This window comes from Prunus persica, chromosome G4 (assembly GCF_000346465.2).
Source record: "Prunus persica cultivar Lovell chromosome G4, Prunus_persica_NCBIv2, whole genome shotgun sequence".
NCBI classification, from domain to species: domain Eukaryota; kingdom Viridiplantae; phylum Streptophyta; class Magnoliopsida; order Rosales; family Rosaceae; genus Prunus; species Prunus persica.
In genome coordinates this window covers 23386382-23400919 of record NC_034012.1, presented here as the reverse complement: position 1 = coordinate 23400919, position 14538 = coordinate 23386382, and the positions used below count along the sequence as shown (strand labels likewise).

The window sequence follows — 14538 nt, the reverse complement described above, 5'->3', positions numbered from 1 at the left end:
AGTCAACTATGGACCTGAACCGAACCGAAGGTTCACGGTTCGGCCTTCGGTTCCAAGTTTTTCAGAACCGGTGGACCTGAACCGAACCGGATAATATTTAAATATATATATACGTTACACGTGGCGTCGTTTGATTGGCCAAAAAATAGTTGCATGTGAGACATGTTGCAGCGTATCCCTCAGATTTATTTTTTTTTCTTTTCCTTCCGTATCCCTCTCTCTCGCACGAGACACCCGAGTCTCTTCTCTTATCTTCCCTTCAGTTTTTCATTTCTTCTTCTATTTTGACCTAACGGCTGTGCTGTGCCTGTGGCTGCTCAAATCTTCAATCCAGGGCTGCACCTCTGCTGCGGCTGTGCCTGTGGCTGCTGCGATTTCACGATCTCCCGCCCAGGCCTAAGTATCATCCCTTCTCTCTCTCTCTCTCTCTCTCTCTCTCTCTCAAGTCGACCTCAGCCTAACCCACATCACCCCTCTCTGTTTCAGGCACACACAACACAAACCCGATCAAGAGCCGCCACAACTAGGCCTGGGCACGGTTCGGGTCGGGTCAAATTTTGGCCGACCCGCGGGCCAAACCGAAGGAGAGCTCGGTTTTCGGGTCGGGTCGGGTCTAGGGTGAAACCCGAAAATGGGTCAAACTGGCAATGGGCTCGGTTCTCGGTTCGGTTCTGATTCTTCTCGGTTTGGGCTTGAGCCCATTTTTACAATTTTCCAAAAGCCTAAATCTTATTTATTTTCGGCCAAAAAAAGCCCAATTCATATTTTTTAGCAAAACAAAGCCCAAATCCGATTCCCTTTCAGCCAAAACCCTTTTTTTGTTGTCAAATTGCCAAAACCTATTAAATTCTTATGAACAAGCCCAAAACACTTTTTACTTCTCTTTCAAAACCTGAAATTATGTACATTCAAGCTATAAAAATCCATCATTCCAATCTAAGTTTCTAAACTAAATAAATCTCACATACACACATTCAACCAACCAACCAACCAAGAAAGGAAATATAATCTCTTACAAACCATTACAAAAAATAATACACAAACCAAATTAAACTTATGACATTAAAGATTACAACCCATCACAAAAATACACATAGAGATAATATCCTTGCAAAAAATATGATGCATCCATTCTTCCAAAAGCCTTCACAAAGCAACCTACACAACACTTAAAAGAATTAACACAAAGTTTCACCATCAACAAATCATAATTAAAATAAGATGCAATAAAAATACCCTCCAACATATCTTAATCACACTAAGAAGGGAGAGTCTTATTCAAATTTGTAGTGGATGTTTTACTCCCCATTTCTACAATATATAATAAAATAACATGTATATAATGGTTAGTTTAAGTTGGAGTATAATAATCTTTAACAAAACTGAAGGAGAGGAGTTTACTTCTTCAGGAGTTTGAGAAGGAATTGGCTCTGGGATAAGGTTCTTCCCATTGCCTTCAGCTAGTTTGTCCTTTCCAGAAATAGAGATCAGTCTGAGAAAATACCTAACAATCCTACAGAGATTGCTTCCTGTAGTCTTAACCAAGTGTTTAATGGCAGACCTCCGAAAAATAGGCAGTGCTTGCATCAAGAATCAGACTGCCAGGTTGTGTGGCAGGCTCATTAGAACCTCCTCCTGTTTCGTCACCCTGTTCAGAAAAATGAGTGTCAATAGAAATTGTTATGGCACCATTTTAAAAAAAGGCACTAAATGAGTTCCCAATTTATTAATAATTGCCAAATACGACAGCGTATATCGAATAAATACCATACGTGTGCAAACAGTGGTATATTTATCAACCATAAATTCTGCCACTAGATTAGCAAAAGGGAGAACTAAAAGATAGTTAGCAAGGAAGAGCTACTTAAATGTTCAAGACAACAGTGTATCACCTTCACCAGAACCAACCAAGTAGGACAGCGGAGTCCCATGAATCGTTGATATTCTAAGAAAATCAAATAAGTTGAACAAGAACAATGTAAAAGAAAGTTAAAGAGAAGGTTCTAATACCAATGGCAATGCATTGAATTGAAATCCAGCTAATATTCGAACTGAAATAAAAATGCACCAACAAGGAAATCCCTGAAAGCTGTAAATCTTTTTGTTTAATGCAAATAAAACCCCAGTTAATTTATTGGAAGTTGAGGGCATTAAGAATACCATTTGTGGCAACTGCTTTTGAAGTTGTGTCTTTTTCTTAAGCTTTTTCTTTTGATCTCCACTCTGCTCCAGCTCTTTGCTGAGTTCTTTCTTTGGAGCTTCACTCGGCTCAAGCTCTTTCTTAATATCTTTGCACTGAGCATCAAACTCTGTTAAGGCTTTGTCCTCCTCCGAGAGTGCCTTCTCATGGTGCTCGCGCAAGAGATGAGTATTTTTCGGCCGATTTGCTATTTTAACAAAATAGAATGGAAAATAAAGTAAGATACTAGAAGAATAAAACAGAAAACAGAACAATCAAATTTAAAGCACATTCAAAGGAAATTTTTTTAACAGAAACTCAGAAATTTTATCCCTTAATGAAGACAAAATTCAAACTTACCATTGCAACAATCCACTTGATCCGAACTTTCAGACATCTCAAAGACTCAAACCTGCAATACAAAAAGGAAAAGAAATAATCAAAGATTCATATTCAATTCAATTTCTAAAATGCAACTAAACAATCATATAAGCTAGAAAAATAAATAAATAAAAAGAGATATGCAAAGACAAAAGGACGAATCTTCCATAACTGTTTTGGTCAAACAAATGAAGAAAAGGTTCCCAACTAAATCAAATTTGTCCAAGACCATAAGAGATACATGACTCACAACACTAGCATTGATTTTTCTATTCATCTGACTTTTCTTAGCAACCAAACAATGTATTTCATTTTGCTAACAGCATAAACCATGTACAAGCAAAATCATCAATATTCAAAACCAGAATGTCCTTAGAAAATCTTCTGTTTGGCTGCCCAGAAAAACAAATAGCCCTTTCAAGAAAGCAGCAGGAAAACCCACTTGCAATACACAACACAGCATTGGTTTTGTGGTAAAAAAATGCTTACCGTTATAGAATTAACAATTCAGATTTGGACTTTGGCGAAGCTAAACCCACTTCTTCTCTATTATGTATACTATTCTTATATAAGTCTGGCCAGCCAGTTCTTCATCCATATCCTTAAAAACCTATTAAGGAAAATTTATTTATTAATGACTCTTCTTCATTTTTCTAAACATGGCGATTCACAGTGAGTCCAAGTACAAACGAATGAAATCTTGCTACCTTATTTAGGATTTAAAAACATTTCGACACGAGTTGGCGTCTCTAGAAAACTAGTTGGCGCCTCTAGAATTATTGAAGAAGGTCCCATATTCCAAAATCAATTCTATTATTCCCACATGCTAATTCATCTTTTAAGTAAAAATTAACCACTCTTGTATTTTGAATTAAAATGGCATATATGTTGTGCAGCACAATCTTCTTTACTTTTTTTATGGTCATAGTGCATCACAATCTCAAACACCAAACAACGCAAAATCATTTAGTAAGTGGCACTCTTATTAGCATTTTGGTGACATTCAAACCTTCTGTTTTCAAGATTGGCTAAATCAACAAACATGCTCAAGAGACTAATTTTTCAGGGCACTTCAGTTATAATAAATAACTTAATTCTGCAGAAGTTAAAGAGAGATACAATTCAAGAGTGCTCAGCAAAAAAAAAGCCAATAAATTTGAGAAAATTTTTATGGGTTTTGCAAAACTACAGATTGGAAGATAACAGAAAACAGATTAAGAGTGCTCAGACAGCCAAGGGTTTGTAATCAAACTTTTGGGAGAAGAACCCAGATCACAAACTCTAGTCCACAAATAGCCTCATCACCGCATACTTCTGATTTAACAGAAAACACTTCCCATAGCTCCCATAGCATATATCATTCTGATATAGGTATAAATTTCAAAGCAAAATAAAAATAAAAATAAAAACCCTACAATGCACAGACGAGAGAATTTACCTTCGGCAATGGAGGTGGTTGTGGCTAGGGGTGAGCATAAAAATCGATAAACCGATCAAACTGACCGAACTAAACCAAACCAAACCGAAAAAGGAAAAAAAGAGGGGATGCAACACGAGGACTTCCCAGGAGGTCACCCATCCTAGTACTACTCTCGCCCAAACTCGCTTAACTTCGGAGTTCTGATGGGATCCGGTGCATGTGAGTTGGTATGATCGCATCCGTTAGCTTACAACGCCTAAAAGTATATAAGCCACGCCAAATGGCCTACCTAACGACAATTGAACGCGAAAAAACCCCCGATAATTCCGGCAGTGCGTCGGTCCCGCTCCTTTCCGGCACCCAGTTGATTGGAGACGGGCTCCTCGGGGTGACGTCGGAAGCAGTTGAAGAGCAGCTGGAGCGACGCGCGTATCGGGTAAACCGCGTCTCTGGGCTCCGACCTCAGAATCAGGCCCACGAGCAGTCGATTTGAAGAGAACGGCGTCACGAGTAAAACTCATCGCGCTGCCATGACTGACGGGTTTTTTCGGGAATCCGACACCGTTTGCTAGGACGAAATTCAGTTTCGGGAAACTTTGTCACTTTCGTATTTTGATTCCGTTGTGGGCTTTCTGGGAGTATTTAAGCTGACGGGCTTTTTCGGGCATCCGACACCGTTTGCTAGGGCGAAATTCAGTTTCGGGAAACTTTGTCACTCTCGTATTTTGATTCCGTTGTGGGCTTTCTGGGAGTATTTAAGCGTACTTTATCCCCAATTGCCACGCTGCGTCACGGGGTCGTGGAAAAACAAAGACAGCCAGATGAATAAGACGACAGAAAGCAAACGCCCACGACAATTGAAACGTCAAAAAGACAAAAAGAGGGGATGCAACACGAGGACTTCCCAGGAGGTCACCCATCCTAGTACTACTCTCGCCCAAACTCGCTTAACTTCGGAGTTCTGATGGGATCCGGTGCATGTGAGTTGGTATGATCGCATCCGCTAGCTTACAACGCCTAAAAGTATATAAGCCACGCCAAATGGCCTACCTAACGACAATTGAACGCGAAAAAACCCCCGATAATTCCGGCAGTGCGTCGGTCCCGCTCCTTTCCGGCACCCAGTTGATTGGAGACGGGCTCCTCGGGGTGACGTCGGAAGCAGTTGAAGAGCAGCTGGAGCGACGCGCGTATCGGGTAAACCGAATATCTGGGCTCCGACCTCAGAATCAGGCCCACGAGCAGTCGATTTGAAGAGAACGGCGTCACGAGTAAAACTCATTGCGTTGCCATGACTGACGGGCTTTTTCGGGCATCCGACACCGTTTGCTAGGGCGAAATTCAGTTTCGGGAAACTTTGTCACTTTCGTATTTTGATTCCGTTGTGGGCTTTCTGGGAGTATTTAAGCTGACGGGCTTTTTCGGGCATCCGACACCGTTTGCTAGGGCGAAATTCAGTTTCGGGAAACTTTGTCACTTTCGTATTTTGATTCCGTTGTGGGCTTTCTGGGAGTATTTAAGCTGACGGGCTTTTTCGGGCATCCGACACCGTTTGCTAGGGCGAAATTCAGTTTCGGGAAACTTTGTCACTTTCGTATTTTGATTCCGTTGTGGGCTTTCTGGGAGTATTTAAGCTGACGGGCTTTTTCGGGCATCCGACACCGTTTGCTGGGGCGAAATTCAGTTTCGGGAAACTTTGTCACTTTCGTATTTTGATTCCGTTGTGGGCTTTCTGGGAGTATTTAAGCGTACTTTATCCCCGATTGCCACGCTGCGTCACGGGGTCGTGGAAAAACAAAGACAGCCAGATGAATAAGACGACGGAAAGCAAACGCCCACGACAATTGAAACGTCAAAAAGACAAAAAGAGGGGACGCAACACGAGGACTTCCCAGGAGGTCACCCATCCTAGTACTACTCTCGCCCAAACTCGCTTAACTTCGGAGTTCTGATGGGATCCGGTGCATGTGAGTTGGTATGATCGCATCCGTTAGCTTACAACGCCTAAAAGTATATAAGCCACGCCAAATGGCCTACCTAACGACAATTGAACACGAAAAAACCCCCGATAATTCCGGCAGTGCGTCGGTCCCGCTCCTTTCCGGCACCCAGTTGATTGGAGACGGGCTCGTCGGGGTGACGTCGGAAGCAGTTGAAGAGCAGCTGGAGCGACGCGCGTATCGGGTAAACCGCATATCTGGGCTCCGACCTCAGAATCAGGCCCACGAGCAGTCGATTCGAAGAGAACGGCGTCACGAGTAAAACTCATCGCGCTGCCATGACTGACGGGCTTTTTCGGGCATCCGACACCGTTTGCTGGGGCGAAATTCAGTTTCGGGAAACTTTGTCACTTTCGTATTTTGATTCCGTTGTGGGCTTTCTGGGAGTATTTAAGCGTACTTTATCCCCGATTGCCACGCTGCGTCACGGGGTCGTGGAAAAACAAAGACAGCCAGATGAATAAGACGACGGAAAGCAAACGCCCACGACAATTGAAACGTCAAAAAGACAAAAAGAGGGGATGCAACACGAGGACTTCCCAGGAGGTCACCCATCCTAGTACTACTCTCGCCCAAACTCGCTTAACTTCGGAGTTCTGATGGGATCCGGTGCATGTGAGTTGGTATGATCGCATCCGTTAGCTTACAACGCCTAAAAGTATATAAGCCACGCCAAATGGCCTACCTAACGACAATTGAACGCGAAAAAACCCCCCGATAATTCCGGCAGTGCGTCGGTCCCGCTCCTTTCCGGCACCCAGTTGATTGGAGACGGGCTCCTCGGGGTGACGTCGGAAGCAGTTGAAGAGCAGCTGGAGCGACGCGCGTATCGGGTAAACCGCATATCTGGGCTCCGACCTCAGAATCAGGCCCACGAGCAGTCGATTCGAAGAGAACGGCGTCACGAGTAAAACTCATCGCGCTGCCATGACTGACGGGCTTTTTCGGGCATCCGACACCGTTTGCTGGGGCGAAATTCAGTTCCGGGAAACTTTGTCACTTTCGTATTTTGATTCCGTTGTGGGCTTTCTGGGAGTATTTAAGCGTACTTTATCCCCGACTGCCACGCTGCGTCACGGGGTCGTGGAAAAACAAAGACAGCCAGATGAATGAGACGACGGAAAGCAAACGCCCACGACAATTGAAACGTCAAAAAGACAAAAAGAGGGGATGCAACACGAGGACTTCCCAGGAGGTCACCCATCCTAGTACTACTCTCGCCCAAACTCGCTTAACTTCGGAGTTCTGATGGGATCCGGTGCATGTGAGTTGGTATGATCGCATCCGTTAGCTTACAACGCCTAAAAGTATATAACCCACGCCAAATGGCCTACCTAACGACAATTGAACGCGAAAAAACCCCCCGATAATTCCGGCAGTGCGTCGGTCCCGCTCCTTTCCGGCACCCAGTTGATTGGAGACGGGCTCCTCGGGGTGACGTCGGAAGCAGTTGAAGAGCAGCTGGAGCGACGCGCGTATCGGGTAAACCGCATATCTGGGCTCCGACCTCAGAATCAGGCCCACGAGCAGTCGATTCGAAGAGAACGGCGTCACGAGTAAAACTCATTGCGCTGCTATGACTGACGGGCTTTTTCGGGCATCCGGCACCGTTTGCTGGGGCGAAATTCAGTTCGGGAAACTTTGTCACTCTCGTATTTTGCATCCGTTGTGGGCTTTCTCGGAAGTATTTAAGCGTACTTTATCCCCCGATTGCCACGCTGCGTCACGGGGTCGTGGAAAAACAAAGACAGCCAGATGAAATAAGACGACGGAAAGCAAACGCCCACGACAATTGAAACGTCAAAAAGACAAAAAGAGGGGACGCAACACGAGGACTTCCCAGGAGGTCACCCATCCTAGTACTACTCTCGCCCAAACTCGCTTAACTTCGGAGTTCTGATGGGATCCGGTGCATGTGAGTTGGTATGATCGCATCCGTTAGCTTACAACGCCTAAAAGTATATAAGCCACGCCAAATGGCCTACCTAACGACAATTGAACGCGAAAAAACCCCCGATAATTCCGGCAGTGCGTCGGTCCCGCTCCTTTCCGGCACCCAGTTGATTGGAGACGGGCTCCTCGGGGTGACGTCGGAAGCAGTTGAAGAGCAGCTGGAGCGACGCGCGTATCGGGTGAACCGCATATCTGGGCTCCGACCTCAGAATCAGGCCCACGAGCAGTCGATTTGAAGAGAACGGCGTCACTAGTAAAACTCATTGCGCTGCCATGACTGACGGGCTTTTTCGGGCATCCGACACCGTTTGCTGGGGCGAAATTCAGTTTCGGGAAACTTTGTCACTTTCGTATTTTGATTCCGTTGTGGGCTTTCTGGGAGTATTTAAGCGTACTTTATCCCCGATTGCCACGCTGCGTCACGGGGTCGTGGAAAAACAAAGACAGCCAGATGAATAAGACGACGGAAAGCAAACGCCCACGACAATTGAAACGTCAAAAAGACAAAAAGAGGGGATGCAACACGAGGACTTCCCAGGAGGTCACCCATCCTAGTACTACTCTCGCCCAAACTCGCTTAACTTCGGGGTTCTGAGGGGATCCGGTGCATGTGAGTTGGTATGATCGCATCCGTTAGCTCACAACGCCTAAAAGTATATAAGCCACGTTTGAGCCATGCCATATGGCTTACCTAACGACAATTGAACGCGAAAAAAACTCCGATAATTCCGACAGTGCGTCGGTCCCGCTCCTTTCCGGCACCCAGTTAATTGGAGACGGGCTCCTCGGGGTGACGTCGGAAGCAGTTGAAGAGCAGCTGGAGCGACGCGCGTATGGGTAAACCGCATATCTGGGCTCCGACCTCAGAATCAGGCCCACGAGCAGTCGATTTGAAGAGAACGGCGTCACTAGTAAAACTCTTCGCGGTGCCGTGACTGACGGGCTTTTTCGGGCATCCGACACCGTTTGCTAGGGCGAAATTCAGTTTTGGGAAACTTTGTCATTTTCGTATTTTGATTCCTTTGTGGGCTTTCTAGGAGTATTTAAGCGTACTTTACTCTCGATTGCCACGCTGCGTCACGGGGTCGTGGAAAAACAAAGACAGCCAGATGAATAAGACGACGGAAAGCAAACGCCCACGACAATTGAAACGTCAAAAAGACAAAAAGAGGGGATGCAACACGAGGACTTCCCAGGAGGTCACCCATCCTAGTACTACTCTAGCCCAAACTCGCTTAACTTCGGAGTTCTGATGGGATCCGGTGCATGTGAGTTGGTATGATCGCATCCGTTAGCTTACAACGCCTAAAAGTATATAAGCCACGCCAAATGGCCTGCCTAACGACAATTGAACGCGAAAAAACCCCCGATAATTCCGGCAGTGCGTCGGTCCCGCTCCTTTCCGACACCCAGTTGATTGGAGACGGGCTCCTCGAGGTGACGTCGGAAGCAGTTGAAGAGCAGCTGGAGCGACGCGCGTATCGGGTGAACCGCATATCTGGGCTCCGACCTCAGAATCAGGCCCACGAGCAGTCGATTTGAAGAGAACGGCGTCACGAGTAAAACTCATGGCGCTGCCATGACTGACGGGCTTTTTCGGGCATCCGACACCGTTTGCTGGGGCGAAATTCAGTTTCGGGAAACTTTGTCATTTTCGTATTTTGATTCCTTTGTAGGCTTTCTAGGAGTATTTAAGCGTACTTTACCCCCGATTGCCACGCTGCGTCACGGGGTCGTGGAAAAACAAAGACAGCCAGATGAATAAGACGACGGAAAGCAAACGCCCACGACAATTGAAACGTCAAAAAGACAAAAAGAAGGGATGCAACACGAGGACTTCCCAGGAGGTCACCCATCGTAGTACTACTCTCGCCCAAACTCGCTTAACTTCGGAGTTCTGATGGGATCCGGTGCATGTGAGTTGGAATGACCGCATCCGTTAGCTTATAACGCCTAAAAGTATATAAGTCACGTTTGAGCCATGCCATATGGCCTACCTAACGACAATTGAACGTGAAAAAACCCCCGATAATTTCGGCAGTGCGTCGGTCCCGCTCCTTTCCGGCACCCAGTTAATTGGAGACGAGCTCCTCGGGGTGACGTCAGACAGATGGCGGAAGCAATTGAAGAGGAGCTGCAGCGACGCGCGTGCAACGGCAATATGGGTAAACCGCATATCCGGGCTCCGAGCTCAGAATTAGGCCCACAAACAGTCGATTTGAAGAGAACGACGTCACGAGTAAAACTCATCGCACTGCCATGACTGACGGGCTTTTTCGGGCATCCGACACCGTTTGCTAGAGCGAAATTCAGTTTGGGGAAACTTTGTCAGTTTCCTATTTTAATTCATTTGTTGGCTTTCTGAGAGTATTTAAGCGTACTTTACCCCCGATTGTCACGATGCGTCACGGGGTTGTGAAAAAACAAAGACAGCCAGATGAATAAGCCGACGAAAAGCAAACGCCCACGACAATTGAAACGTCAAAAAAAGACAAAAAGAAGGGATGCAACACGAGGACTTCCCAGGAGGTCACCCATCCTAGTACTACTCTCGCCCAAACTCGCTTAACTTTGGAGTTCTGATGGGATCCGGTGCATGTGAGTTGGTATGATCGCATCCGTTAACGTATAACGCCTAAACGTATATAAGCCACGTTTGAGCCATGCCATGTGGCCTACCTAACGACAATTGAACACGAAAAAACCCCCAATAATTCCGGCAGTGCATCGGTCCCGCTCCTTTCCAGAACCCAGTTAATTGGAGACGAGCTCCTCGGGGTGACGTCGGACAGATGACGGAAGCAATTGAAGAGGAGGTGGAGCGACGCGCGTGCAACGGCTAATCGGGTAAACCGCATATCCGGGCTCCGACCTCAGAATTAGGCCCACAAATAGTCGATTTGAAGAGAACGGCGTCACGAGTAAATCTCATCGCGCTGCCATGACTGACGGGCTTTTTCGGGCATCCGACACCGTTTGCTAGGGCGAAATTCAGTTTGGGGAAACTTTGTCATTTTCCTATTTTAATTTATTTGTTGGCTTTCTGGGAGTATTTAAGCGTACTTTACCCCTGATTGTCACGCTGCGTCATGGGGTTGTGGAAAAACAAAGACAGCCAGATGAATAAGACAATGGAAAGCAAACGCCCACGACAATTGAAACGTCAAAAAAAGACAAAAAGAAGGGATGCAACACGAGGACTTCCCAGAAGGTTACCCATCCTAGTACTACTCTCGCCCAAACTCGCTTAACTTTGAAGTTCTTATAGGATCCGGTGCATGTGAGTTGGTATGATAGCATCCGTTAGCTTGTAACGCCTAAAAGTATATAAGCCACGTTTGAGCCATGCCATATGGTGGCGTACCTAACGATAATTGAACACACAAAAAAAACCCCCAATAATTTCAGGAGTGCGTCGGTCCCGCTCCTTTTTCATTTTCGTTCCTTTCCAGTGCCTAGTTAATTGGAGACAAGCTCCTCGGGGTGACGTAGGACAGATGGCGGAAGCAATTGAAAAGGAGCTGGAACGACGCGCCTGCAACGGCAAATCGGGGCTTCGACCTCAGAATTAGGCCCACGAACAGTCGATTTGAGGAGAACGGCGTCATGAGGCAACCTAGGTTTTCCTATATAGCTCTAAGGAAGAAACTGTGTGTGTTGTGGTTGAATTGCATCTAAATGTATCATTGAATCTGGTAATGGTTACTGATTCTGAAACTCGAAGTGGTTAGCTAATGAGGTCTAGAATTCTTTTTTCTTTGGTGGGCCTAAAGCCTATTTGAGGTTTGAATTAAATATGTATAACGAAGCCTGAGCCACTTTAGAATTTCTTTTGACGGTGGTTGGAGTGGAGACCTTGCATGCGGGAAGTGGGTGAATGTTTTATGGATGTATGCAGGTACGTATATTAAAATGTCACGTCATCACTTAATAGATTCTTTAACAGCCATTTTAACAGATGTTCACCCGTTGTATATTTATTTCTGTGACGGTAGGCTAAAGTTCCCCATTGTCTTGAAAACCATTGATTGGTCAACAAGTTAACTTTCTTTTGTGTGCAAGCGTGCCACTGCTAGCAATAAAAACCCTAGCAGACTTCTTAAAAATAGATAACTTGCACCCCAAGTTATTTAACTTCTAAAAAAGCGATTGTGAATTTGATCGAGGAATATCTCCTAAGTTCTTTTCTTTGCTACAGACTGGTGAGGACTTCACAATTTTTCATAGTACAAAACTGGTAGTTCTGGCCAGAATAAATGATAAGAAAATGAACTGTTTTTAGGCAGAATTGCCTTTTACAAAGCTTAAAAAAGGAAGAACAACTCTAAAAAGACAAAAAGAGCTTTTGGGCTTCAATTTCTGCCTGGATAGATGCTTCTGATCCTGGCTGGACTGGGTATACCTGTGCTGGATTGGACTGTTAACACCTTCAACTGTCAAGTTTCAGCCATAAATCGATACCAACATTCGAGTTTGGCAGAACTTTAATCTATTTCAAGCCCTAGAAGGCTTTTTGAACGCATAGAATTGGAACCTCTTCAGTCTGTAAGCTGCAGAAGTGGCTGGATTTGATGATTACTGAGCTGGAACTGCACCGTGGTACCTATTCTGCTTGATCAAGGCTCTCCATAAATTTGTTGAGGTTTTCATATTTGTAAAACCCGAACTCTGCTTAATTTGGCTTATGCTGAACCAAATTTGTAACAAGAGAAATCTCGCTTTGAATGATTATTTCTCTGAAACTGAACTGAAATTAGAGATCCTGGATTATATCTGACTTGTTTCTTGTGGCTCAATGACCTGTTGGTTGGTTCAGTGTTTTGAAGGCTTTTGAGATCAAGTGATCATTTTGAGTTTTTGTTTTTGATTGATTTTTTGGCTGTCCCTTGTTCTGTTCACCTCCTCTCATATTTATAAAAAATGCTTGAGTGGGGCTTCTAATCTTTTAATAATGGGCGGCAAATTTTCCAAAAACAAGATTTTTTATTTTAAATGCAAAGAAAAAGGGAAGTTATCTGTTCTGGCAGAGAAGAACCATCAGTAGTCAGTTCGTGGAGGTCTTTTCCTTGCTTTTCTGAAAGAAAGACCAACTCTTCTTTGTTCTATGCTTGTTCTTGGTAAAGAGAAAGAGCACAATCTGATGTGATGGTCAGTTTGCTTTTCTTGTTTGAACAACTTCCTTGCTTCCCACATATCTTTTGAGATCGTAGTTTTCTTATCTCTTAGAAAGATCACCTGCTCTAATGCAGAATTATATAGAAAAGGATTCTGATCTTTTAGCTGCAGAGTTTCAGAGAAATCTTCCTGTAATGATCTGCCTTCATTAATTCCCTATCAACTTCTCTTGTGACTAGTTGAAATTGTTGACTTTATTCAAGGCTGAGTGTGTCAATTTTGCCCAAAGTGGTATTTTGACCCTTTTTTACGTCTTGGGCAGAGAGCTGGCAGTTTTGATAAAACTAATTTAGGTTTCTTCAATTTTGGGCCTTTTTGGTAAACAATCTGACTTGGGCTTGGACTAATTTCTTTTCTTTGTTTCCAAAGACCAATTTTATTATGGCTGACAGATCTTGGGCTGGGCTATCTTGATTTCGGGCTTTCGATTCCAATTTAAATAAAAAGTCCAAACTGCTTGGGTCCTGAGGTTGCTTTGTTGTTCTGGGCCTCCAGTGCTGGGTTGGGGGTGTAGATTTTTGGCCCAATCATAAGGAGAATGCTGGTGGCTATCCAAAATTGACATGGACTTTTTGATTTTGGACTGGGTGTGTCAAGTTAGGCCCAAACAATGCCCCCTAAGTCTGAATCGTTCTGGAACGGTTCCAGACTTAATGACTTGGCCATTAATTTGTGCACCCCATTTTCTTCCGTTTGCCCATGTCTGCCACGTCTGCCTACTACGAACTAGACTTCGTGGGAAAATGGTCAATTACTAGCTTGTTACTAGCTAGTCATTATCAGGTGGCGTTTTGTCTTCTTCTTCCCATGACCTCGAGCCTTTTTTAAGAAATTTAAATCCTCAGCTTCTGTTCACTCCAAAACCTAACTCTTTCAGACCTTGATTTTTCTCAGATTTTCTCAGAGTTTTTACCCTTTTTTCGATCAAACCCTGCTTTCTTTCAGTTTGATTCCTCCTATTCTAGCTCAAAACTTGAGAATGTCTTCTCCAAAAAATTGTGCCCAGACTTCCTCATATGTTCCTCCTGCCTATATTACTGGAGCTGGTGTTGATAGTCGAAGTGATCGCTCTATTCTGTCAGTCTTCGAATGCGCAAATTAAGGCCCACGTGGAGTAGTTGTATGATCACACGGCGTCCCTCAAACGGTAGAGGCTTTGTTACTCGCCTTATGTCCATTCAAATTCATTCCAAAAATGGCGGTTTCAGTGGATGTATTTGCATTCACAGTGGTTGAGGCTTATATGAATGTGATTTCATCCATAAAAAAAAGTCAGTACTTAAGTTATACAAGACCAATTTATCAAAAAAAGTCAGTATTTGCATTCACAGTGGTTGAGGCTCATACCCTATCCAAAGAGAAAGAAAATAGGTCCTAAGACTATAGACGCAGTTTTCCTCGATTATGCGAAAAATAGTAGTGCCAATAGA

At 44.4% G+C, this 14538-nt stretch overlaps 1 long non-coding RNA gene across 1 annotated transcript; it reads right to left on the bottom strand.

Annotated features, from left to right (window-relative positions):
* Positions 853-4111, bottom strand: LOC109948578. Its single transcript, XR_002271234.1, has 2 exons — positions 3999-4111; positions 853-1311 (listed from the first exon to the last, which is right to left on the bottom strand). It is a non-coding gene; the product is annotated as an uncharacterized LOC109948578 (long non-coding RNA).